This window comes from Tamandua tetradactyla, chromosome 22 (genome assembly GCF_023851605.1).
Source record: "Tamandua tetradactyla isolate mTamTet1 chromosome 22, mTamTet1.pri, whole genome shotgun sequence".
Lineage (NCBI taxonomy): Eukaryota > Metazoa > Chordata > Mammalia > Pilosa > Myrmecophagidae > Tamandua > Tamandua tetradactyla.
Window position 1 is genome coordinate 732,941 of NC_135348.1, and position 27,243 is coordinate 760,183.

General features: G+C 36.2%; 1 long non-coding RNA gene across 2 annotated transcripts in view; it reads right to left on the reverse strand.

Annotated features, from left to right (window-relative positions):
* The window catches only part of LOC143666178 (uncharacterized), a 42,420-nt gene extending 26,304 nt beyond the window's left edge, over positions 1 to 16,116 (reverse strand). For both annotated transcript variants that reach the window (XR_013167445.1, XR_013167444.1), the window contains exon 1: positions 15,844 to 16,116. This is a non-coding gene — a long non-coding RNA (uncharacterized LOC143666178). The remainder of the gene's footprint in view (positions 1 to 15,843) is intronic.
* Positions 16,117 to 27,243: the final 11,127 nt, after the last annotated feature.

A 27,243-nucleotide genomic window follows, 5' to 3' on the forward strand; every position in this document is an offset into this window, starting at 1 on the left:
CAGATATACATAACGAAGAAATGCAACCTCTCCAAATAATAAATCTGCATAAACCTACTTCAAGATGCATACTAAATAAACTGACAACTGATGAAGATAAAGACAATTCTAAAAGCAGCAAGAGAAAAGTAATCCATCACTACAAGGGACACTCAATACGATTAAGAACTGATTTCTCACTGTAAAAGCAAGAAGGCAGTGGCAATGTACATTTAAGATACAGAAAGAGAAAAACTGTCAGCCCCAAATATTTTATCCAGCAAAACTGTCCCTCAACAATGAGAGATAATTCTAAACATTCAAAAATAAATAGAAGCTGATAGAGTTAGTTAACAAGAGACTTATCCTACAAGAAACACTAAAGGGAGTCCTGCAGAATGAGAAGAAAAAATAAGAGAAAAAGCAGAAATGAAGATTATCAGTAAGGATAACTAAAAGGGTAAAAAAAGACAAAAGCAAGATATGACATATAAAGGTGAAAGGATAAAATGATTGAAGTAAGTACTGTCTTCACAATAATAACATTGAATGTTAATGGATTAAATTTCCCAATCAAAAGACAAAGATTGGCAGAATGGATAAAAAATATGATCCATTTATATGCTCTCTACAAGAAACTTACCTTTTCCTTTAATATTTTTGTTATAAACAATGGGCAGACATATCAACATGGACATACAGTCATTTTTGTCATGCAAATATTCTCGACATGGTTATAGTCAATGGCTCACACTCTTACCACATAGTTGTGTATTCATCGCTACGATAATTTTTTTTTGAACATTTGCATCTCTCTAGCAAAAGAAAGAAAAAACTTATACATGCCATACCCCTTTCCACTCCCTTTTATTGACCACTAGCATTTCAATCTAACTCAATTTATTTTTTATCCATATTTTTTACTTATCTGTCCATACCCTGATAAAAAAGAGCATCAGGCACAAGGTTTTCACAATTACACAATCACATTGTGAAAGCTATATTATTATACATTCATGTTCAATAAAAATGGCTACTGGAACACAGCTCTACAGTTTAGGCACTTCCTTTTAGCTACTCTAAAACACCATAAACTAAAAAGGGGTATCTATATAATGCATAAGAATAACTTCCAGGATAACCTCTCAATTCTGTTTGCAATCTCTCAGCCAGTGACACTTTATTTTGTTTCATTTCTCTCTTCCCCTTTTCAGTCAAGAAAGTTTTCTCAACCCCTTGATACTGAGTCCCAACTCATGCTAGAATTTCTGTTCCACATTGCAAGGGAGGTTTACACCCCTGGGAATCATGTCCCATGTAGAGAGGGGGAGGGGAATGAGTTCACTTGCCATGTTGGCTGAGAGAGAGAGAGAGGCCACATCTGAGCAACAAAAGAGGCTTTCTGGGGGTGACTCTAAGGCCTGATTTTAAGTAGGCTTAGCCTATCCTTTGCAGAGATTCATTTCATATGAACAACCCTCAAGATTGAGGGCTTGGCCTATTGATTTGGTTGTCCCCATTGCTTGCAAGAATATCAGGAGTTCTCCAAATGGAGAAATTGAATTTTCCCCCTTTCTTGCCATTATGCCAAGAGGACTTTGCAAATACTTCTTTATTCACTGTACAAATCACCAAGAGACTCATCTTAGTCTCAAGGATAGAAATGGGTTGAAAGTGAAAGCCTAGAAAAAGATATTCCACAAAAACAGTAACAAAAAAAGAGCTGGGGTAGCTATATTTGTATCAGAGAAAATAGACTTTAAATGAAAACTGTGATAATAGAAAAGGAAGAAAACATTTTATATCTTGTAAAATAAAATTATATTTTTATTAATATATAGTTATAATTATTAACTATTAAAAGGGGCAATCCACCAAGAAAAATCAACAATCATAAATATTTATGTGCCTAACCAGGATGCCCAAAATTACATGGGGCAAATACCGGCAAAATTGAAAGAAGTAATAGGTGTTTCTACAATAATAGTTGGAGACTTCAGTATACCATTCACATCAATACATAGACTATCTAGACTGAGAATCAAGAGGGAAAGAGAGAACTTGAATAATTTGATAAAAGAACAATACCTAACAGAAATATACAGAACATTGCACCCAAAACAGCAAATTGTACATTCTTCTCATTTGGTCATGGATAATCCTCAAAGACAGACCACATGTTGAGTCACAGAACAGGTCTCAGTAAAAATAAAAAAAGATTGAAATTATACAAAGCACTTTCTTATAATGGTCATAATGCAATGAAGCTGGAAATCAAAAGCAGATGGACAAGTGGAAAATTCACAAATATATGGAGGTTAAACAATACACTCTTAAACAATCAGGGAGTCAAGCAAGAAATTGCAAGAGAAATCAGTAAACATCTTGAGATGAATGAAAATGAGAACACAGCATATCAAAACTTATGGGATGCAATGAAGGCAAGACTGAGGGTGAAATTGATAACCCTAAATACCCACATGAAGAATAAAGAAAGAGGTACAATTAAAGACTCTTGGAAGAACTAGAAAAAGAACAGCAAACTGATCTCAAAGCAAGCAGAAGCAATAACAAAGATTAGAGAGGAAATAATTGAAATTGAATGCAAAAAAAAAAAAACAATAGAGATAAGCAATAAAACCAAAAGTTAGTTCTTTGAGAAGATCTATACAACTGACAAATCCTTAGCTAGAGTAGAGAGGAGGTGCTAATAAACAAAATCAGAAATGAGAAGGGAACATTACTCCTGATCACACAGAAATAAAAAAGGATCATAAGAGGACACTATGAAAACCGTATGGCAGCAAATTAGACAACTTAGATGAAGTGGGAAATTTTCTCTAGAAGCACACAACAGCACATTACAAAAATTATAAATTATGATCATGTAGGTTTTTTTTTTTTTTAACATGGGCAGGCACCGGGAATCAAACCCAGGTCCTCAGGCATGGCAGGCAAGCACTCTTACCTGCTGAGCCACCGTGGCCCACCTGATCATGTAGGTTTTATTCCAGGTATGCAAGTGTGGTTAAACACAAGAAAATAAATTAATGTAATACACTACATTAACAAATTGAAGTTGAAAAAGTAAATGATCAAGTCAATCAATGCAAAAAGGCATCTGACAAAATCCAGCAACTTTTCTTGATAAGAACACTTTGAAAGGTAGGAACTGAAGGAAATTTCCTCAACATAATAAAAGCATATATGAAAAAGACACAGAAAGAATATTTGAGAAAGTAATGGCTGAAAACTGTCCAACTCTTATGTAAGGCAAATACACAAAACTAAGAAATGCAAACACCTACTCATTGGGGAAAGACTGAGAACTTTCCCTCTAAAAGCTAGGGGAAGACAACATTGCCTCCTGTCACCACTGTTATTCAACATTGTACTGGAAGTTCTAGCCAGAGCAGTTAGGCAAGAAAAATAAATAAAAGGCATTCACATTAGAAAAGAAGTAAAACTTTCACTATTTGCAGATAACATGATCCTACACTGAAAAAAATCCCGAAGAACTGACAGCAATGCTACTAAAGCTAAGAAATGCATTCAAAAAATGGCACAATACAAGAGCAACACATACATGATTCCTGGAAGATGGCGGCTTAGTAAGACGCGCGGATCTTAGTTTCTTCTCCAGGACACCTACTAGGGGAGTAGAAACGATACAGAAAGCGCCCAAAGCCACAACAGAGATAAAAAAGACAGCGTACCCCATCCTGGAACGGCTGGCTGGCTGAGAGAAGCAGCTCGGGTGAGATCGCCGAGGCGCGCGGGCCTTACCGGGCGGGGTGGCAAGCGGCCGGAGTTACTCCCTTCCCCCTTCCCGGGCCGGCTGGGAGAATTGGAGAGGCGGTCCCCTGAAACAAAGACGGCTGGCGCCCACACCACGCGCAGCCCCCGGACCAACTGAGAGAATTGGATCGGAAACCCCCAGGCCGCGGAGAACGGTGACGGGTGGGGGAGGCCCCTTCCAAACCCGTGACTCCCGGGGAACGTGCACTCTCTCGGGCGGGCCGCTGCCGCTGGCGCCCTCCCGCCACGCTTGTTGCCCAGGGCCGACTAGGAAATTCGGACGGGCTCTTTCCCTGGCTGCGGCGACCAGCAACCCTCCCTGCGTTCGGACCCCGGGCCGGCTCAAGCCGATTCGGCTAGCGAACCCCCAGGACGGCGAGAGTTTTCCAAAGTTTAAGGTCCCACAGCACCTTTTACTGGTGGGACCCGCAGACAAACGTGTGCCATGAGCGCCACCTACTGGGCAGGATAAGAAAAACAGAACCCAGAGATTTCACAGAAAAATATTACAACCTTGCTGGGTCCAACACCAAGAGAAATCTGAATAAATGCCCAGACGCCAGCAGCAGAAGATAACTGTCCACGCTCAAAAGATTGAGAATATGGCTCAGTCAAAGGAACAAACCAATAGCTCAAATGAGACACAAGAGCTGAGACAACTAATGCTGAATATACGAACAGAAATGGAAAACCTCTTCAAAAATGAAATCGATAAATTGAGGGAGGACATGAAGAGGACATGGGCTGAACATAAAGAAGAAATAGAAAAACTGAAAAAACAAATCGCAGAACTTATGGAAGTGAAGGATAAAGTAGCAAACATAGAAAAAATAATGGATAGCTACAATGATAGATTTAAAGAGACAGAAGATAGAATTAGTGATTTGGAGGATGGAACATCTGAATTCCAAAAAGAAACAGAAACTATCGGGAAAAGAATGGAAAAATTTGAACAGGGTATCAGGGAACTCAAGGACAATATGAACCGCACAAATATACGTGTTGTGGGTGTCCCAGAAGGAGAAGAGAAGGGAAAAGGAGGAGAAAAACTAATGGAAGAAATTATCACTGAAAATTTCCCAACTCTTATGAAAGACCTAAAATTACAGATCCAAGAAGTGCAGCACACCCCAAAGAGATTAGACCCAAATAGGCGTTCTCCAAGACACTTACTAGTTAGAATGTCAGAGGTCAAAGAGAAAGAGAAGATCTTGAAAGCAGCAAGAGAAAAACAATCCATTACATACAAGGGAAACCCAATAAGACTTTGTGTAGATTTCTCAGCAGAAACCATGGAAGCTAGAAGACAGTGGGATGATATATTTAAAATACTAAAAGAGAAAAACTGCCAACCAAGACTCCTATATCCAGCAAAATTATCCTTCAAAAATGAGGGAGAAATTAAACCATTCTCAGACAAAAAGTCACTGAAAGAATTTGTGACCAAGAGACCAGCTCTGCAAGAAATACTAAAGGGAGCACTAGAGTCAGATACAAAAAGACAGAAGAGAGAGATATGGAAAAGAGTGTAGAAAGAAGGAAAATCAGATATGATATATATAATACAAAAGGCAAAATGTTAGAGGAAAATATTATCCAAACAGTAATAACACTAAATGTCAATGGACTGAATTCCCCAATCAAAAGACATAGATTGGCAGAATGGATTAAAAAACAGGATCCTTCTATATGCTGTCTACAGGAAACACATCTTAGACCCAAAGATAAACATAGGTTGAAAGTGAAAGGTTGGGAAAAGATATTTCATGCAAATAACAACCAGAAAAGAGCAGGAGTGGCTATACTAATATCCAACAAATTAGACTTCAAATGTAAAACAGTTAAAAGAGACAAAGAAGGACACTATATACTAATAAAAGGAACAATTAAACAAGAAGACATAACAATCATAAATATTTACGCACCGAATCAGAATGCCCCAAAATACGTGAGGAATATACTGCAAACATTGAAAAGGGAAATAGACTCATATACCATAATGGTTGGAGACTTCAACTCACCACTCTCATCAAGGGACAGAACATCTAGACAGAGGATCAACAAAGAAATAGAGAATCTGAATATTACTATAAATGAACTAGACTTAATAGACATTTATAGGACATTACATTCCACAACAGCAGGATACACCTTTTTCTCAAGTGCTCATGGATCATTCTCAAAGATAGACCATATGCTGGGTCACAAAGCAAGTCTTAACAAATTTAAAAAGATTGAAATCTTACACAACACTTTCTCGGACCATAAAGGAATGATGTTGGAAATCAATAATAGGCAGAGTGCCAGAAAATTCACAAATACGTGGAGGCTCAACAACACACTCCTAAACAACGACTGGGTCAAAGAAGAAATTGCAAGAGAAATTAGCAAATACCTCGAGGCGAATGAAAATGAAAACACAACATATCAAAACTTATGGGACGCAGCAAAGGCAGTGCTAAGAGGGAAATTTATTGCTCTAAATGCCTATATCAGAAAAGAAGAAAAGGCAAAAATTCAGGAATTAACTATCCATTTGGAAGAACTGGAGAAAGAACAGCAAGCTAACCCCAAAGCAAGCAAAAGGAAAGAAATAACAAAGATTAGAGCACAAATAAATGAAATTGAAAACATGAAAACAATAGAGAAAATCAATAAGGCCAGAAGTTGGTTCTATGAGAAAATCAATAAGATTGATGGGCCCTTAGCAAGATTGACAAAAAGAAGAAGAGAGAGGATGCAAATAAATAAGATCAGAAATGGAAGAGGAGACATAACTACTGACCTCACAGAAATAAAGGAGGTAATAACAGGATACTATGAACAACTTTACGCTAATAAATACAACAATTTAGAGGAAATGGACGGGTTCCTGGAAAGACATGAACAACCAACTTTGACTCAAGAAGACATAGATGACCTCAACAAACCAATCACAAGTAAAGAAATTGAATTAGTCATTCAAAAGCTTCCTAAAAAGAAAAGTCCAGGACCAGATGGCTTCACATGTGAATTCTACCAAACGTTCCAGAAAGAATTAGTACCAATTCTCTTCAAACTCTTCAAAAAAATCGAAGTGGAGGGAAAACTACCTAATTCATTCTATGAAGCCAACATCACCCTCATACCAAAACCAGGCAAAGATATTACAAAAGAAAACTACAGACCAATCTCTCTAATGAATACAGATGCAAAAATCCTCAATAAAATTCTAGCAAATCGTATCCAACAGCACATTAAAAGAATTATACATCATGACCAAGTAGGATTCATCCCAGGTATGCAAGGATGGTTCAACATAAGAAAATCAATTAATGTAATACACCATATCAACAAATCAAAGCAGAAAAATCACATGATCATCTCAATTGATGCAGAGAAGGCATTCGACAAGATTCAACATACTTTCCTGTTGAAAACACTTCAAAAGATAGGAATACAAGGGAACTTCCTTAAAATGATAGAGGGAATATATGAAAAACCCACAGCTAATATCATCCTCAATGGGGAAAAATTGAAAACTTTCCCCCTAAGATCAGGAACAAGACAAGGATGTCCACTATCACCACTATTATTCAACATTGTGTTGGAGGTTCTAGCCAGAGCAATTAGACAAGAAAAAGAAATACAAGGCATCAAAATTGGAAAGGAAGAAGTAAAACTATCACTGTTTGCAGACGATATGATACTATACGTCGAAAACCCGGAAAAATCCACAACAAAACTACTAGAGCTAATAAATGAGTACAGCAAAGTAGCAGGTTACAAGATCAACATTCAAAAATCTGTAGCATTTCTATACACTAGTAATGAACAAGCTGAGGGGGGAAATCAAGAAACGAATCCCATTTACAATTGCAACTAAAAGAATAAAATACCTAGGAATAAATTTAACTAAAGAGACAAAAAACCTATATAAAGAAAACTACAAAAAACTGCTATAAGAAATCACAGAAGACCTAAATAGATGGAAGGGCATACCGTGTTCATGGATTGGAAGACTAAATATAGTTAAGATGTCAATCCTACCTAAATTGATTTACAGATTCAATGCAATACCAATCAAAATCCCAACAACTTATTTTTCAGAAATAGAAAAACCAATAAGCAAATTTATCTGGAAGGGCAGGGTGCCCCGAATTGCTAAAAACATCTTGAGGAAAAAAAACGAAGCTGGAGGTCTCGCGCTGCCTGACTTTAAGGCATATTATGAAGCCACAGTGGTCAAAACAGCATGGTATTGGCATAAAGATAGATATATCGACCAATGGAATCGAATAGAGTGCTCAGAAAAAGACCCTCTCATCTATGGACATTTGATCTTTGATAAGGCAGTCAAGCCAACTCACCTGGGACAGAGCAGTCTCTTCAATAAATGGTGCCTAGAGAACTGGATATCCATATGCAAAAGAATGAAAGAAGACCCATCTCTCACACCCTATACAAAAGTTAACTCAAAATGGATCAAAGATCTAAACATTAGGTCTAAGACCATAAAACAGTTAGAGGAAAATGTTGGGAGATATCTTATGGATCTTACAACTGGAGGCGGTTTTATGGACCTTAAACCTAAAGCAAGAGCACTGAAGAAGGAAATAAATAAATGGGAACTCCTCAAAATTAAACACTTTTGTGCATCAAAGAACTTCATCAAGAAAGTAGAAAGACAGCCTTCACAATGGGAGACAATATTTGGAAATGATATATCAGATAAAGGTCTAGTATCCAGAATTTATAAAGAGATTGTTCATCTCAACAACAAAAAGACAGCCAACCCAATTACAAAATGGGAAAAAGACTTGAACAGACACCTCTCAGAAGAGGAAATACGGATGGCCAAGAGGCACATGAAGAGATGCTCAATGTCCCTGGCCATTAGAGAAATGCAAATCAAAACCACAATGAGATATCATCTCACACCCACCAGAATGGCCATTATCAACAAAACAGAAAATGACAAGTGCTGGAGAGGATGCGGAGAAAGAGGCACACTTATCCACTGTTGGTGGGAATGTCAAAGGGTGCAACCACTGTGGAAGGCAGTTTGGCGGTTCCTCAAAAAGCTGAATATAGAATTGCCATACGACCCAGCAATACCATTGCTAGGTATCTACTCAAAGGACTTAAGGGCAAAGACACAAACGGACATTTGCACACCAATGTTTATAGCAGCATTATTTACAATTGCAAAGAGATGGAAACAGCCAAAATCTCCATCAACAGAAGAGTGGCTAAACAAACTGTGGTATATACATACGATGGAATATTATGCAGCTTTAAGACAAGATAAACTTATGAACCATGTAATAACATGGATGGACCTAGAGAATATTATGCTGAGTGAATCCAGCCAAAAACTAAAGGACAAATACTGTATGGTCCCACTGATGTGAACGGACATTCGAGAATAAACTTGAAATATGTCATTGGTAACAGAGTTCAGCAGGAGTTAGAAACAGGGTAAGACAATGGGTAATTGAAGTTGAAGGGATACAGACTGTGCAACAGGACTAGATACAAAAACTCAAAAATGGACAGCACAATAATACCTAATTGTAAAGTAATCATGTTAAAACACTGAATGAAGCTGCATCTGAGCTATAGGTTTTTGTTTTGTTTTGTTTTGTTTTGTTTTGATTTTACTATTATTACTTTTATTTTTTTCTCTATATTAACATTCTATATCTTTTTCGGTTATGTTGCTAGTTCTTCTAAACCAATGCAAATGTACTAAGAAATGATGATCATGCATCTATGTGATGATGTTAAGAATTAATGATTGCATGTGTAGAATGGTATGATCTCTAAATGTTGGGTTAATTTCTTTTTTTTTCCGTTAATTAAAAAAAAAAGAAAAAAAGAGAAGGGATATTTGGAGATGAAGGGATACAGACTGTACAACGGGACTGGATATAAAAACTCAGAAATGGACAGCACAATACTACCCAATTGTAATGCAATTATGTTAAAACACTGAATGAAGCTGCATGTGAGGTATAGGTTTTTTGTTTTTGTTTTTTTTCTTTCTATTATTGTTTTAATTCTTATTCTGTTGTCTTTTTATTACTTTTTCTAAATCGATGCAAATGTACTAAGAAATGATGAATATGCAACTATGTGATGTTATTAAGAATTACTGATTGTACATGTAGATTGGAATGATTTCTAATTGTTTTGTTAATTCTTTTTTTAATTAATAAAAAAAAATAGAAAAAAAAAAAGAGCAACACATAAACATCAATAATGTTTCTATATACTTATAATGAGCAATCTGAGGAAAAAATCAAGGGAAAAATACACTTGCAATCTTGTGTAAAAGAAGCAAATATCTAAGAATAAAGTTAACCAGAACATAAAGGATTTGTATTCAGAAAACTACAAAATAGTGCAAAAAGAAATCAAAGAAGGCTTAATAAACGGAAGTACATTCCATGTTCATGGATTGGAAAACTACATATTGAAATTTCAGTTCTATGCAAATTGATTTACAGAATCAATGCAATCCCAATTAAAATTCCCATCTACTTTGAAGAAATGGAAAAGCCAATTCTCAAATTTATTTGGACATGTAAGGGCACCAGATAGCTAAAAACATCTTGTAAAAAGAAGAAAGAAGTTGTAAAACTTGTATTTTTTTTATTTTAGAGCTAATTACAAAGCTACAGGGGACAAAACAGCATGGTATTGGCGTGAAGATAGGCATACTTATCAATTGGAACTGAATTGAAAGTTCAGAACTAGACCCACGCATTTACAGTCAATTCATTTTTTTAACATATGAACATTCTATTCTTGGTATATAATCAATGACTCACAATATCATCACATATTTGTATATTCATCACCATGATCATTTCTTAGAATGCTTGCATCACTCCAGAAAAACAAATAAAAAAAAAAGAAAAAACCCATACCTATCGTACCTCTTACCCCTCCCTCTCATTGATTGCTAGTATTTCCATCTACCCAATATATTTTAAACTTTGTTCCCCCTGCTTTTTTTCTGTGCCCCTTACTGCTCCCATTCATTGATCACTAGTATTTCAATCTACTCATTTTTTTAAACATTTATTCCCCCATTATTTATTTTCTTTCATTCCATGTGTTTTATCATCTGTCCATACTGTAGATAAAAGGAGCATCAGACACAAGGTTTTCACAATCACACAGTCACATTGCAAAAGTGATATCATTTTTTTTCCAGTAGAAACATGGCTACTGGGACATAGCTCTATAGTTTCAAGAATTTCTATCTAGCCTTTCTAATACACCCTAAACTAACAGGGGACATTTACATAATGTATAAGAATAGCCTCCAGGATAACCTCTCGACTCTGTTCAAAATCTCTCAGTCACTGACACTTTATTTTGTCTCATTTCTCTCTTCCCCCTTTCACTCAAGAAGGTTTTCTCAGTCCCTTGATGCTGAGTTCCAGCTCATTCTAGGATTTCTGTCCCATGTTACCAGGGAGGTTTACACCCCTAAGAATTATATCCCAAGTAGAGAGGGGGAGGGCAGTGAGTTCGCTTACCATGTTGGCTAAGAGAGAGAGAGGCCACATTTGAGTAATAAAAGACATTCTCTGGGGATGACCCTTAGGCCTGATTTTAAGCAGGTTTAGCCTACCTTTGTGAGGATGTTTCATATGAACAACCCCCAAGACTGAGGGCTCAGCCTGTTGCTTGTGAAAATATTAAGAAGTGTCCAAATGGGGAAGTTGAATTTTGCCCCTTTATTCCCATTCCCCCGGGGGACTTGGCAAGTACTTCTTTATTCACTGTTTAAGTCACTCTGGGATTTATCTGGGCCTCACACTGGACAAACCTAGAAAATCTCATGCCCTATTCAAGGTTCCGTGTACTTATGCTGTTCAATTAACCTGTCCATATAAGTTATATTAGGAAATGCACTAGTCAAAATATAGATTTTGAACCAAATACATATTTTTTGCTGAAGTCTCACACAGAAGTTAAGGTTTTAAAATATAAATGACTGTCTATTCTCAACACCCTGTCACATAGTCAATTCATTTTTGACAAAGCTGCCAAGTTCACTCAACTGGGGCAGAGCAGTCTCTTCAACAGATGGTGTTGGGAGAACTGGATGTCCATATCCAAAAGAATGACAGAGGACCCCTTTCTCACACCTTATGATATGTTATAAAGGCTCAAAGTGCTAACTAAACCTAAGAAACAGGCCCATAAAATTCCTAGAAGAAAATGTAGGGAAGCATCTTCACTATTTAGTAGTAGGTGGTGGTTTCTTAGGGCTTGCACCCAAAGTACAAATTATGAAAGAAAAATAGATAAATGGGACCTCCTCAATATGAAAACTATTGTGCTTTGAAGGATGTTGTCATGATGGTGAAAAGACAGCCTACTCAATGGAAAAAAAGTTTGGAAGCCACATATAGAGAAAAAGTTCAATATCTAGACTGTATAAAGAAACCCTACAACTCAGCAATTAAAAAAGACACAGCCCAACTAAAAAATGGACCAAAGACTTGAACAGCCATTTTTCTAAAGAGGAAATATACTGACTAAAAAGGGCATGAAATATGCTCAACAAACATACGAGGGAAATGCAAATCAAAACCACAACGAGATATCATTTTGTGACCTACTAGAATGGCCATTGTTAAACAAAAAGAAAACTGCTGGTGATGGAGAGGATGTGGAGGAATAAGAAACGTTATTCAAAATTTATTCACTGCTGTTGGGAATGTAAAATGGTACATCCATTGTGAAAGACAGTTTGACAGTTCCATAGGAAACTAAGAATGGAATTGTTATATGATTTGGCAATCCTGTTTCTAGAAATGCTCAGAAGAACTGAAAGCAGGGATGTGAACAGACATTTTCACACCAATGTTCAAAGCAGCATTATTCACAATTGCCAAAAGATGGCAGCAACCCAAGTTTCCACCAACCAATGAATGAACAGATGAACAAAATGTGGTTTATACACATAGAAGGATATTATTCAGCCGTGAGAAGGAATGTGATCCTAATGCATACAACAACATGGATGAACCTTGAGGACACTATGTTGAGTCAAATAAACCAGGCACGACAGGAAACATATTGATGATCTCACTAATATAATTTAATCATAAGTGAATTCATAGAGTTAAAATCTGAATACAGGCTACCAAGAATAAGAATGAGAGTAGAGAATGGAGATCTGATATTAGTGCAGAATTTGTAATTAGGCTAATTACAAATGTTTGAAGCTGAATAGAGGTGATGGGAGCACATTTTTGTGAGTAATTAAAGTGCTGAATCATATGTGTGATTGTGGTTGAAGGGGGAAATTTAGAGTCATGTATGGCACTAGAAGGAAAGTTAGAGAATGAAACATGGGACTCTATAACTTAGTGAGCCCTGTGGTGGGTGATGGAGCTGGTTCATAGTACAAATGTAAGGATGCTCTTCCGTGAGCTAGAACAGTTGTATGTCACCATTGCAAGGTGTTAATAATTGGGTGGTATATGGGAAAAATACACCTAATGCAAACTGTGGACTACAACTAACAGTAATACTATAATATTATTCCATCAATGGAAACAAAGGTAGCAGATCATTACTAAGTGTCAATAACAGGGGATTGGAAGGGGAATGTTTTCTTTTTTCTTTTTGGAGCAATGAAAATGTTCTAAAATTGATTGTGGTGATGAAAGCACAGCTCTGTGATGATTCTGAGAGCCATTGATTATAAATGTTGCATGGATTGTATGGTTTGCGACTAACATTGCTTTAAAAAAACACGGAAAATTAAAATTTTAGAAAGGTGTTGGCACAGCTAGATATTCATATGAAAAATATAAGAACCCAAACTCCCACTTCACACCATGCACAATAAATGAATCCAATATAGTTACATAACTGTACATAAAAGCTAAAATTTGCAGGCTTCTAGAAGAAAACATAGGAGAATATCTTTAAAGTTGGAATTAAGAAAAGTTTTATTAGATAAGACAGATTTCATCAAAATTAAAAACTACTGCTCAGCAAAATTAAGGAATGAATGCGCATGGTACATCCTAGAGGAGAATATTTACAAAATATGTATTTGATAAAGGACTTACATCCTAAATGTATATTTATGAAAAACTCCTAGCGCTCAACTATTCATAATTTGATGTAATAGTTGGTCAAGTATTTGGACAGATATTTCACAAAGGAAGATATGCAAATGATCATTAAGCCCATGGGAAAATGTTCAAGATTAGTCATTAGGGAAATGCAAAAATAAAACCACAATTAGATAGCACTGCTCAACTACCAATATGGATAAAATTAAAAGTTCTGACAACTTCAACACTGACAAGGATACAGGGTATCCGGAATTTCATACAAAGTTGGTGAAGGTGTTAAAATTATGCAATCACTTTGGAAAAATCTCTGACACTGTCTTAAAAAACTAAGATTAAAATTACACTATGATCCAACGATTCTACTCCTACATATTTGCCTAAGAGACTGAAAATATATGTCCAGAGGAAAACTTACATAAGAACTTCTATAAGAAAGTTCATAACTGGTTCGCTTATAAAAGCACAAAACCAGGAAAAGCTGTGTTCATCAACAGGAGAATGAATAAGCAAACTGTAGTGTATTCCTACAATAGAATACAATGTAATAATAAGCAAGGAATGAATGACCTACAGATACATACAACGTGGATGAAACTAAAACTGTTATACTTATACATTGTATAAATAAGTAGCATACGTGTTTCTGGGGCGTGGGATCAGAGACTGCCAGTGTAGGGGAATGAGGGAACTTTCTAGCCAGTAATGATGATAATTTTCTTTATCTTGTTAAGGATTTGGAATAAACAGATACTGGCATTATCAAAATTCACTGAATGGTACACCAAAGACTGGTGCATTTCACTGCATGTGAATTTTATCTCAAAGAAAATAGTTAACAGTATTGAATTTTAGTTAGAGATTTTCATCCTTAAGCGTTTAGGGGTAAAGTACATGAAGTCTGCAATTTACATCATAAAAATGAAGAAGCTGAAATAATGGATGGATAGTTGGATGGATATTGGATAGGGTATGATTAAGCCAAAATAACAAAATGTTAATTACAGATTCTAGGCTGGGGGGTTCATGGTATAATTATTTCAACTTTTTGTATGTTTGGAGATTTTCAAAATAAAATATTGGAAACAAAATGGATTTGCTACTTTAGTCCTAGATAAAATTACTCTTGGCTGTGCTTCTAGATATCATGAAGATTAGCATATTTAGTATTGTTGGTATAGATTTGTTATAAGAATCGCATTCTAAAGAACTTTATTTTCAAGCATTAACAATGCAACTGCTGCTCTCTGTGCCAATAGCAGAGGCCCTGTGGGGCCAGTGGATTTTCTATATCTCATCACATGGCACACTAGGCAACTCAGTAGGGTCAAATTGATCTATATCAAACTTTAAAAGCATAACACTTTTCCTCAGATTTCCAGATTGAATATGACAAAATAACATTGAACACAACAAAATAAATCAGCATGGCCGTTGATTTATATCAACAGATTTTATGCTATAAAGAAACTTTAGGAATAATCAGGAGGAAATGTTATCATTTATCTGCCTTTCATTCTAAATTAAAAATAAATAAATCATTATTTAACTATCCCTCAGAAAATTTCCCTTGACATTTCTTCTTGTTTTCACCAGAATATGGTACCATATTTTCAACAAGAAAAAAGTACTAGAACTGAGTCCTGTGTTTTAATTTGCTTAATTCCACCTAGGAATCAAATAAAAAAATACTTATCTTCTAACTTGAAGAGAAAAGAAAAAACAAAGACAAAGAAACTGCATGTAGCAAAGAAGAAAAATATTACGAGTGGGAGTTGTTTCACAAAGTACAGATTTCACCTCCCCCCTATTATTCATATTTCTTTTATAGCTAAAAATCTCCAGGAAAGAACAATAAGTGATATTGCATATCCGTGGCAATGAGATATTATACTATTAGTCAATATGGACTAATAAATGAAGAAATTTCTTTTTGTAGCAAAGAAAATATGGGAATTTTATAAAAACTTACCAAAGGCATTCCTGTCTCTGAAAGTGGCTAGGAAGGAACCTGGGAGTCTGATTCAAACAGAGTCTCCAGTGTCTGGTTCAGGGAAAGATGGTCTGTGTTCATTAGTAAATATTTTCACTGATGTTTACAAGGCCATGAAACAGGCAGTTCCCGACACCCCTTCATTAGCCAGCTTACTAGTCCCCTGGCTGGAACTTTTAGTTAGGATTTATCCTAGGAGAATCTATACCTCTCCATATCATTCCTATATGAAGAATGAAGGAGGAAAAAGGAAACAGTACGAATGAATTCTATTTACTTTTTCTATCACACACCCTTCTGTAAATACCACTGACACACAGAGCTCTGAGCAATATTGTCCCTTGGCTGATATGCACACATGACCTTGGACAAGTGGTTTAGAGAACTGACGTGTCTGAACACAGGTCAACCTTCATATTGTTCTTTAATGATAATAGCCGTACTAAACCAATAAGAGTTTGGCAAACAATTAACTTTCCAACCACTTTATCTTGGGACTTTATAGCTAGTTGTCAACTTTGGCCTTGGTATATATTGCTGTATTTTAAGTAGTCCTTTTGCTGTTTATTCCACAAAGAAGTCTCATTCCTTTACTTTCTTTTACTGTTTTTATATTAAAATGATTAGTTAAAGAAGAAGAGCGATGTTTTAGTTGACTAAGCTGCTGAAGGCAATGTGCCATGAAATGGGTTGGCTATAACGATGGAAACTTATTAGCTTGAGAGAAATGTTTGAGGCTGAGAAGATGCCCAAATCAGTGGATCATCAAAGTGATGTTTTTTTCCAAAGAAAAGCTGCCATCGATCCTTCTTTTTCTATCACATGGCAAGGCACCTAGTATCATCCACTGGTCTCTCCCTTTTCTTCTGGGTTTTGTTGCTTTCAGTTTCTTTCTTCCATGGCTTTCTCTCTGGCTGAATTCATCCTGTTTATAAAGGACTCCCCAGTAGAAAGACTCATTCTGGGTCATGCCTTACCTAAAGTAACCTCATGAAAACCGACTTACAATAGGTTCACACCTACAGGAATGGATTAGCTTTAAGAAGGTGATTTTCTGGAATTCATCAGGTTCAAAACCTCCACAGGCAACATTTCTGAAAAGACTTTAGCAGTAAATAAAGACTGAAGCTGTGGTTCCCCCACAGAAGTATTTGAGTGGAAGAAAGTATTGAAAGCAATCTCTAAATTTTTATGTGTACCAGGCATTGTCTATAAGTTGAACAAAAATTGGCACATATGTGCTCTTCAGGATTTTTTAATTTTTTTTTTTTATGAGTGGTGGTAGATTTACAGGAAAATCATGCTGAAAATCTGGAGTTCCCATATACCAGGCCCTTCCCCCACACAGAGTTCTCCCAATTATGAACATTTTGCATACTTCTGTTAAAATTGATGAAACAATTCTGTAATTGTTTGAATTGATGAAATGCTGCTATAATTGTACTATTAACTATAGTCTGTAGTTTACATTAGGGCTCATTCTTTTTTTTTTAATTAGGGAAGTTGTAGGCTGACAGAAAAATTATGTTTAGAATACAGAGTTCCATGTAACACATTATTATTAACACCTTGCATTAGTGTGGTACATTTGTTACAATTCATGAAAGAATGTTATTATAATTGTACCGTTAACTAAGATCCATTGTTTACAATAGATTTTTCTCTTTATGTTGTACAGGTCTATGCTTTTGAAAAGTTTTTTTTCTGGTAACATATACACCATTTAAAATGTCTCATTTAAACCACTATCAAATACGCAATTCAGTGTTATTAATTGCATTCGCAATGTGCTTCCATCACCAGCATCCATTCCCAAGGCTTTTCCATCCATTGCAAACAGACAATCTACCCATCAAGTGTCATCTGCTCGTTCCACACTATGGACATTCGGGTTGCTGCCATCTTTTGTAAATAACGGCACAAAATTGTGAATAATGCCACTATGAATGTTGGTACGAAATATCTGTTTAACTCCCTGATTTCAATTCTTTGGGCATATAACTAGAAGTGGGATTGCGGGTTACGTGGTAGTTCTATGTTTAACTTTCTGAGGAACTGCCAAACTGTTTTCCACAGAGGCTGTACCATTTCACATTCTCACACCATAACTTAATTTTAGTATGATATTTTGAAGAACAACCCTTACAATATATTTAAAGAGGTTGTGCCTTAGAATAATCTCTAAAAAATATTAAAAATAAAGAAAATATGTGTAATAAACACAATCATGTTAAAACTAAATCCACATATGTTTACATATTGGATTGTATACACATAGCATATCTATAGAAGAAAATAGACACACACACACACTCCTACCTGCACACACACACACCCACACATAACTAATAAAGTTCATTGCCTCCAGTGAGGATAACTAGATGGTTGGGAAGCAGAAATAAAAGGAAGAATTTTCCCTGTGTACCCTTTTGAATCTTTTGAATTTTGAACCTGGTTGTTTTAGTATTTCAGGCTACTCTGACAGATACCACACAATGGGGTTCAATCCACCACACCTGTAATGTAAGATTTTAATTTTTAAAGATTTATATCTAAGGAAAATTTTCCCTGTCATATTTTCCAAATCCTGATGTTATAAACTCTTTCTTATTTTTATCTGCACATATGTTATGAGTTTTGAACCTTTTTTAATGAAAAATGTAAAACTTTCAGCTTATCTAAGGAAATTTGGTTCTGGGCTGTTTTCAGATCCTAATGTTATAAACTCATATTTCTCTGCAAAGTATGTCAAAGTAGGATTTTCCTCGTAAATAAACTTCAAATGGACACAAGAAACAAATCATCCTTTTAGGATCAAGGTCCAGAAATTTGACTTAAAGTGACCCCCTAAGAAAAAACAAATATGGAAGGTTCTCCTATTCTGAAAAGCTTATTTGTCCCCCACCTATACCCTCACCACAGCTTAAGAGGCCCAAGGATCCTGGGTTCCTTAACTGAAGGCTAGAAATATCTTGACATTGTGTTGCATAACTATAACAAGGAACATATATAGACCCCTAGAAGACAAGCTATGATCTCCCAGATTACAGTGTATTATCAAGAACAACCGCTGTTGGATCAACCTTATTTCTTAGAGTTATTTTACATTAGTCAACAAAGAAGCCTAACTGTCCCTTAGCAAATCTTTCACAAAGTTATCATAACGATCTGTAAATAAGAAGTGTACGTGTATACTAATATCCAAATGAGGATTAGTAGTTGGTTGAATAACATAACTAAAGAATGTTTGATTAATAGATTTAGATCAAAAACATATTTTTGGTGTGTATACTCAGTCCATACTTTTCAGCATTTTTATCAGTAAGTTGATAGAGAAAACAATATGCTTATCAAGTTTGTGAGACACAATATTGTGAAAGATAGTTTATACATTATTTTATAGAATTGGATGGCCCTGACATAGTGTAAAAACAAATTAAATTGAACTTAGGAGAAAGAAATGTAAGGACCTATGCTTATTTGCAAAGAAACCATCTACATTAGTACAGAATGGAGGAGGTCTGGTTTATCTGTGGCAAGTGTGAAAGAGGTTTGGGGTCGTTAGTTCACAGTACGAATAATCCCACTGCATTAAGGGGAGGACATTATCTAGAATGGTGAGACATCACCAAGGTTCTATTGTGTGTTGAACAGAATTCCTGTTGATATTACAAACACTTCTGGGCAACGCACTTCCTAGATGGACACAACAGACTGGAAGAGAGTTAAATGGAAACTACCAGGATTCTTAAGAGGTACGAATTTATGACATAAGCAAAAGCATATTTAAAAACTAACAGACAAGTCTCAGAAGGAATGATTTAGCTGTCCTCAATAATCCCATGTTTTTGGGTGGAAGAGGAAGTAGAAATGTTCAATGAACCTCAAGGGGTAGAAATAAGCTCGGTTGGTAGAAGTTACAGGGACACAAATTTTTGTTTTATATATGTTGGTCTTTTCCAATAGAGTTCCAGATGAGATGGACTACACCCCAAAATAATGTATCCCCAACACTGGAGATGCTCATACTGAAAGTAGTAAACTTCTTCTGTGGAAATGTAACGGCAGGCATATGTGCATAGGAAGTACTGATGAGGTAGTGACTTTGAAAGACCTTAGAATTCTATAATGCTATATCCCACCTAGTCTGTAGGAGGGCATCAAGTTTCCCTTTCTCAATTCGTCTTTCTTTTTTCAAACATCATTGTGGAATCTCTGGTGTTCTTGGGGAGATGAAAGACTTCTATTTTCTTATTGCTTATGATGGCAGATTTTGAAAACTAGAGAGTTTTTCAAAATCTACATAATCAGAATCTCTCTCTTTATCCTTTCTTTTCTCAACTTAAGACCAAAAATGGGGATACAAGTACTTTTCAGAATTTATAATATCCCCAAAGTTAGACACCAATACTCCAACCAATGTTCAGATTTTTCAAGTGACATTCATCTCAGTCCTTGTGGTAAATTGAATTATCTACCCCAACAAAAGACATACACTTTAGCTTAATCTGTGTTTTAGGGTAGGAAGCCATTTGAAAATAGGACCCTTTAAAGATGTATAGCTAGTTGAGGTGCATACTCATTTGCGAATAGGAACTTCTAAAATCCTACTTAGGTGTGGCCGGACTGCCTTAGGGTGGGAATTCATCCATATTACTGGAGGCTTTTTTAAGACAAGCCACACGAAGAGGCCTGACATCAGTGAATACCAGAAGAGCAGACACAAAAATAGAGAGATTGTCAGGTGACAGGAAGCAGAGAAGCAAGTCAGGGAAACCCAAGGATCGTGGCAAGGCAGCACCAGAATGCTACAGCCTGGAGAAAGTGTAGCTTTGCTGAGGCCTTGATTTTGGACTTCTAGTTTCTGAAACTGTGAAACAGTCAATTCCTGCTAAGTCAACTGGTATGCGGTATTTGTCACAGCTGTCCTAGCAAACTAAGACAACCCTAATTGTAATTATTCCTGTTAGTTTACCTCTTTTTTTTCTTTTGCCAGTTGAACAAGAGGTTATCAGCTCTTGGTTTCAGAGACTAGAAGTCCAAAGTCAAAGTATCATCAAGGACACATTTTCTCCCCAAGGTCTGTAGCATCCTGGTGCCAGCTCTCCCAAATCCTTGGGATTCATTGGCCTTCATCTTTACCTCCTGCCACATGGCAATGCCCTTGTGTCTGCTCTTCTGATTTCTGCGGACTTGTAGCTTCTGGTACCACTGTGGTCCTCTGACTCCTCTTTATAAGGCCTCCAGTAATCTGATTTAAGACTCACCATCATTCAATTTTCCACACCTTAACAAAAAACATATTCAAACGGTCATATCCACAAACGGGTTCAAAACCCACAAGAACGCAGATTAAAATTAAAAACATGCCTTTTATTGGGATAAAAAATTCAAACTACCACATCTGTTAATGAAAATATGTATATTGTGAAACCATATATTTGTGGTTTCAGAAAAATGCTACCTGAACGCTCTTTGAATATATTACTGAATGTCAAAGTAAATGAGTTGGACTATTAAAGAAAATGGTGACAATTAAGGAGCAAATGGTCTAGGTATGAAGATCACAGGGCTAATGTGGCAATGTAAATTGAAGGATAGGTTGAACCTGAGAGAAATCATGAGAAAAGTCTTGATAACGGATTTGAAGGAGAGAAGAGCCCAGACAGCATTAGGTTTTGAGCCCAAGTACGGGCAATCCAATAGAAATACGATAGGACCCACACAGGTAATTTTAAATTTCTGGTAGCCACATGAATAAACAGAAAAATAAATAGGTAAATTGATCTTAATTATATATTTTATTTAACTTAACATATCCAAAATATCATCATTTCAAAATCTAAATCTGCATGTATTCTGCATTTAATTTGGACAAGCCACAATTTAAGTTCTTATCAGCCACTGTGGTAGTTAGATTCAGGTGTCGAGTTGGCCAGGTGAAGGTGCCTAGTTCTATTGCTGTGGACATGAGCCAATGGCATGTGAACCTCATGTGTTGCTGATTACATCTGCAGCCGGCTAGGAGGCGTGCCTGCTGCAATCAATGACACTTGACGTAATTGGCTGGTGCTTAAATGAGAGAGCACAACATAGCACAGCCCAAGCAGGTCAGCATACCTCATCTCAGCACTTGTAGCTCAGCCCAGGCCTTTGGAGATGCAGGAAGGAATCACCCTGGGGAAAGTTGTTGGATCCCAGAGGCCAGGAGAGAAGGCCAGCAGAGATTACCTGAGCCTTCCCATGTAAGGAAGAACCTCAGATGAAAGTTAGCTGACTTTCCTCTGAAGAACTAATGAAATAAATCCCCTTTTGTTAAAAGCCAATCCATCTCTGGTGTGTTGCATTCCGACTGCTAGCAAACTAGAACAGCCACATATGTTGGCAGCTATTGTCCTGGACAACACAGGTCTAGAGAAAGTTAATTTGCAGAAAATAACGTGCTTTAAAAATCATAAGTTGAAGAAACTGACAAGATATCTAGGTAAAACTATAAAGCAAATAGTCCAAATAGTTAGACTGATTTGTGTGATCATTTGCTGGTGGTGATAAAGCCATGAGAGAGAATAAGGGAAGAAATATCAAAGCAGCACTGACAAAAGTATGTCCTGAGAACAGCTGTTGTCTCAAATGCTTAATTAGAAAAAATACTTTTTAATTAACCACAACATCTTCACACATTTAAAATATTGCAGAATGAATGGTCAAAACCATCTTGAAAAAAGAAGAACAATATTGGAGGAATCATACCTTCTGATTTTAAAACTTATTACAAAGCTATGGTGATCAAGTAGTCTTGGGACAGACATATAGACCAAAGAAGTAGAATCGGGAGTTCAGAAATAAACCCTCACATCTATCACCAATTGATTTTTGGCAAGGGTGCCAAGTCTAGTTAATGGGGAGAGAACAGTCTTTTCAACAAATAGTGCCAGAAAAACTGGATAATTGTGTACGAAGAATGGAGGAGGACCCACCTCACACCATATACAAAATTAATGCAAAATGGATCAAAGACATACTATAAAACTCCTAGAGGAAAATGAAAGGAAGCATCTTCAGGACTTTGTCTTAAGCAATGGTTTCTTTATACCAAAAGCATGAACAGCAAAAGCAAAAATAGATAAATGGAACTTCATTAAAATAAAAAACTTTTGTACATGAAAGAATATTAATAAGAAGGTGAAAAGGCAGCCTACAGCACAGGAAAAAATATTTGGAAACCATATATCTGATAGGTGTTTAATATCTAAGATACGTAATGAACTGCTACAATTGAACAACAAAAAAATTTTTTTTGGTCTTTGTTTTTTATTTTTTTAATTTTCAGTCAACCTATTTTAAAAATGGGTAAAAGACTTGAATAACTGTTTATCCAAAGAAGATATATTAATGGACAATGAGCACATGTAAAGGTGCTCAACTTCACTGGCCATTGGGCTGATTAGGGAAATGCAAATCAAACCCACAATGAGAAACCATGGTCAGAGAAAATGAGGAGAAACAGGAACACTCACTCATTGTTGGTGAGAATGTAAAACACTGTAGCCACTGTGGAGAGAGTTTGGTAGTTCTTCAGAAAGTTAAATATACAATTCTCATATGACCGGGCAATCCCACTTCTAGATATATACCCCAAAGAATTAAAGCAGGCGTTTGAATAGATTTTTGTACCCAATGTTCATAGAATCATTATTCACAATTGCCAATAGCATTATTCAAGTGTCCATCAACCAATGAATGGGTACACATATGCAGATACAAAATGGGTATATATATATTCACATATTTTATATATACATATATTTTTATATATCACTCCATATATCTATAATGGAATAATATTCAAACGTGGAAAGGAATGAATTTCTGATACATGCTGCATACATCATGCATCATCCAGAATGAAATAAACCAGACATCAAAGGATTAATATTTTATGATCTCACTAATATGAAAAAATTTAAAAATGCAAATTCATAAAGCTGGAAACTAAAATACAAATTACCAGGTACTGGGGTGGTGGTAGACAAAGGGGAGTTAATGCTTAATGGGTCCAAAAATTTGGTTTGGGGTGATTGGAAAGCTTTGGTAATGTTTAGTGGTGATGGTAGCACAACATTGTGGATGTAATTAACACCCCTGAATTGTACATTTGAAAGTGGTTGTACTGAGAAATTTTAGGTTTATATACTTTAACAGAACAACATTTTTTTAAAAACCCACAAAACTGAACAACTAAATGAGTAAGCCCTAACGTAAACTATATACTATTGTTTATAGTATAATTATAATGATAGTGCTTTATCAGTTGTAGCAAAAACACCACAGTCATGTGAAATGCTAATAATAAGGAAAACTGGGGGGGGTGGGGAGGACAGGGAGAAGGACTTTCTGCATGACTTTTCTGTAAATTCATAATTTCCCTAATAAAAGTAGCTTCTTGTGCTGTAGTTGCTTGTTTTCATTTTAATATTAAAACATGAAATTTCACTTTATTTTAAAAGTTCAAATATTTTTAAAAAGTTAAGTTGGACAAACCACTAGATGGTGCTCTCATCACAGAGAAATGAAATACACGCACATCTTAAAAATCATTTGCGCATTATAAGGAAAAACACCAGCTACAAAAGAACTATATAAAGCAAAAAATATAAGTGAAGATCTTAGCTTCTATTCCCTAAGGTGGAAACTGACATCAGAAAATAATTCTCTTCCCAGTTGTTTTATCTATTTTGTTTGTACAAAAAAATATTACAAATTGCTGATTCGAAACTTGCTTTTTAATTAACCTAACACTATATAATGGAGTTTTCTCAATGCCAGTGCATAATTTCATTCTTTAAGAAACTTTGCTGAGTGAATTATTTTAAATGATCAGTGTGCTATTTAAAAATCCTGTAATTTTTTCACCTCTGATAATTGAAATTTAGTTTTTCTCTGAGTTTTTGCTTGTACAAAAAATCATGCAATTAATACCACGTACATTTTTCCTTGTGCAATGGGTGCACTGGAAATCATTTTCTCGCGGAACTTGAAAGGCACAATCTCTTATGATGTAAAGCTTCCAGCATTGCTGCTGCGTAGTTAAAACATGCCATTCTGCACCCGAGCCCTTCGAATCTGATCTCGTCTGCCTCCCTTCCCTCCTTCATTTGCTTCTCATCTCAACTTTAAAGATCATTTCTTTGTTCATGGCGTTCTGAACATTCTTTGTGCCATTTTTTTTGTATGCTGTATGGTGGGGGTCCCATTTCACTCTTTTTTCATGGGACTATTCCGTTATTGCAGCACCGTTTGTCGAATTGCTTTTTCTTTTGGGTGGGCGGAAGTGCATGGGCCGGGAATCGAACCGGTTCTCCACATGGCAGGCAAGAACTCTGCCTTTGAGCCACGGTTGCCCGCCCTAAAGATACTTTTTGATATAAATATTCTTCAATTTGGGCAGGCCATGGTGGCTCAGCAGGCAGGGTTCTAGCCTGCCATGCCGGAGACCAGAGTTCGATTCCTGGTGCCTGCCCATGCCAAAAAATAAATCTATGTATATACATAGATATGTTTTTTCAATTAGTTCTCACTCCTACATCATGGGTTATTCTTTTTATTTTTTATTTTTTATATTTTTATTGAGATATTTTCATGCACCATACAGTTCATCCAAAGTATACAATCAGTGACTCACGATGCCATCACATGGTTGTGTATTCACATAGTTGTGTATTCATCACCATGATCATTTTCAGAACATTTGCATCACTCCAGAAGAAGACATAACAAGAAAAAAGAAAACCCCTATATATCACATACCCCTTGCCCCTCCCACTAGTATTGCAGTATACTCAAATTTTGTTTTATCCCTCTCATCTATCTTCTATTATGTATTTATTTATTGTCCTTATTGTTTTATTCATCTATCCATCTCAGCCTGTTGCCCTACTGCTTGTTAGAATATCAAGAATTCCCTAGATGGGGAAGTTGAATATTTTCTCCTTTTCCCCAGTCTCCCAAGGGACTTTGCAAATACTTTTCCATTCTCTGCCCAAACTACTCTGGGATGTACCAGGCATTATACTAACCTATATAAACCAACAAGATCTCACTTTCTATTCAAGATTCCATATAATTATGATGTTCAAATAAATTGACCATAGAAGTTAAATTAGATAATGTGCTACTGGAAAAATAAATTTTGTGCCAAATAAACATCTCTTCTTTTGGACTCACACAGAAGTCGAAATTTTAAAGCATAGCTGGTGCCATTTTTTTTTTAAAGTTGTTTTGAGCCTTCATTTGAACCCTTTGACTCTGGAAACTTACGTTCTTGAGTTCTGGAAAATGTTCTTGCATTCATTCTTTGATAATTTCCTTCTCTCTAATTTTTTGTTGTTCTTGTTGTTTTTTGTTCCAAGTACTCCTATTATTCAGATGATCTGCTTCCTGAACAGGTATTCTATTTTTCCAAAATATTTTTTCAACTCTATTTGTCATCTTTGCCTTTTGGTTATATTCTCTTATACGTGTCCTCAACTTTATTCTACAACTCTCCCATTGGCTTTTAAAAAATTCTGCTGTCATAGCTTTAATTTACTAAGCCCTAACCCCTTTGTTAGGGCCACCAGCAGTAGTGGTTTGCCTGAACTAAGGGGAATTCTAGGTTGCAGGACTTTAAGTGCTAAAACTGAGATAATCCCAGGCATACTAGTATAATACATCTCCTGGTATTCATCTTTCGTAGCAACTTCTTCTCTTTTTCTGGGTGCAGTATTGTTATTTTATTCCTCTGAGATTGTAATTATAGAACAGTTACTTTCCTCCCTGTATGCATATCCTGATCGTTATATTAAGAGGTAAGCTCAGATTTCCCTCCCTGTGAATCTGGGCTGGATTCAGTAACTTGCTTAATGAGCAGAATGTGACAGAAGAGATGTTCTGGGATTTCTGAAACTAGGTCCTAAGAAGTCTTACAGCTTCTACCTGGGTTTCTTAGAATGCTCATTCTTAAGATGCTCCTTTTCAGAATTTAGCAGACATCTGATGAAAACACATCGAGAAGCCTTTGTAGGTGCTCCAGTGTCCAGCCCCGGCTAAGAGCCAGCATCCACCGGCAACCACAAGAGCGAATGATCTTGGACATCTATCCTGGATGAGCTTCGGATGACTTCCACCCCCACCCAGCTGCGATGTCATGAGATGCCAAACAAGAACCACCCAGCTGAGTCCAGTCAAGGCCCAAAACCATTAGAGAGAGTCATAAATTGTTTTTCCAAGACATGAAGGTTTGTGTAATTTGTCACATTAAAAAAAAAGTAACCAGAACACTCATGCATTTTTTTTTAATTTTTATTTTTTTATTGTGAAGAATAATGCGTATACAAAAAA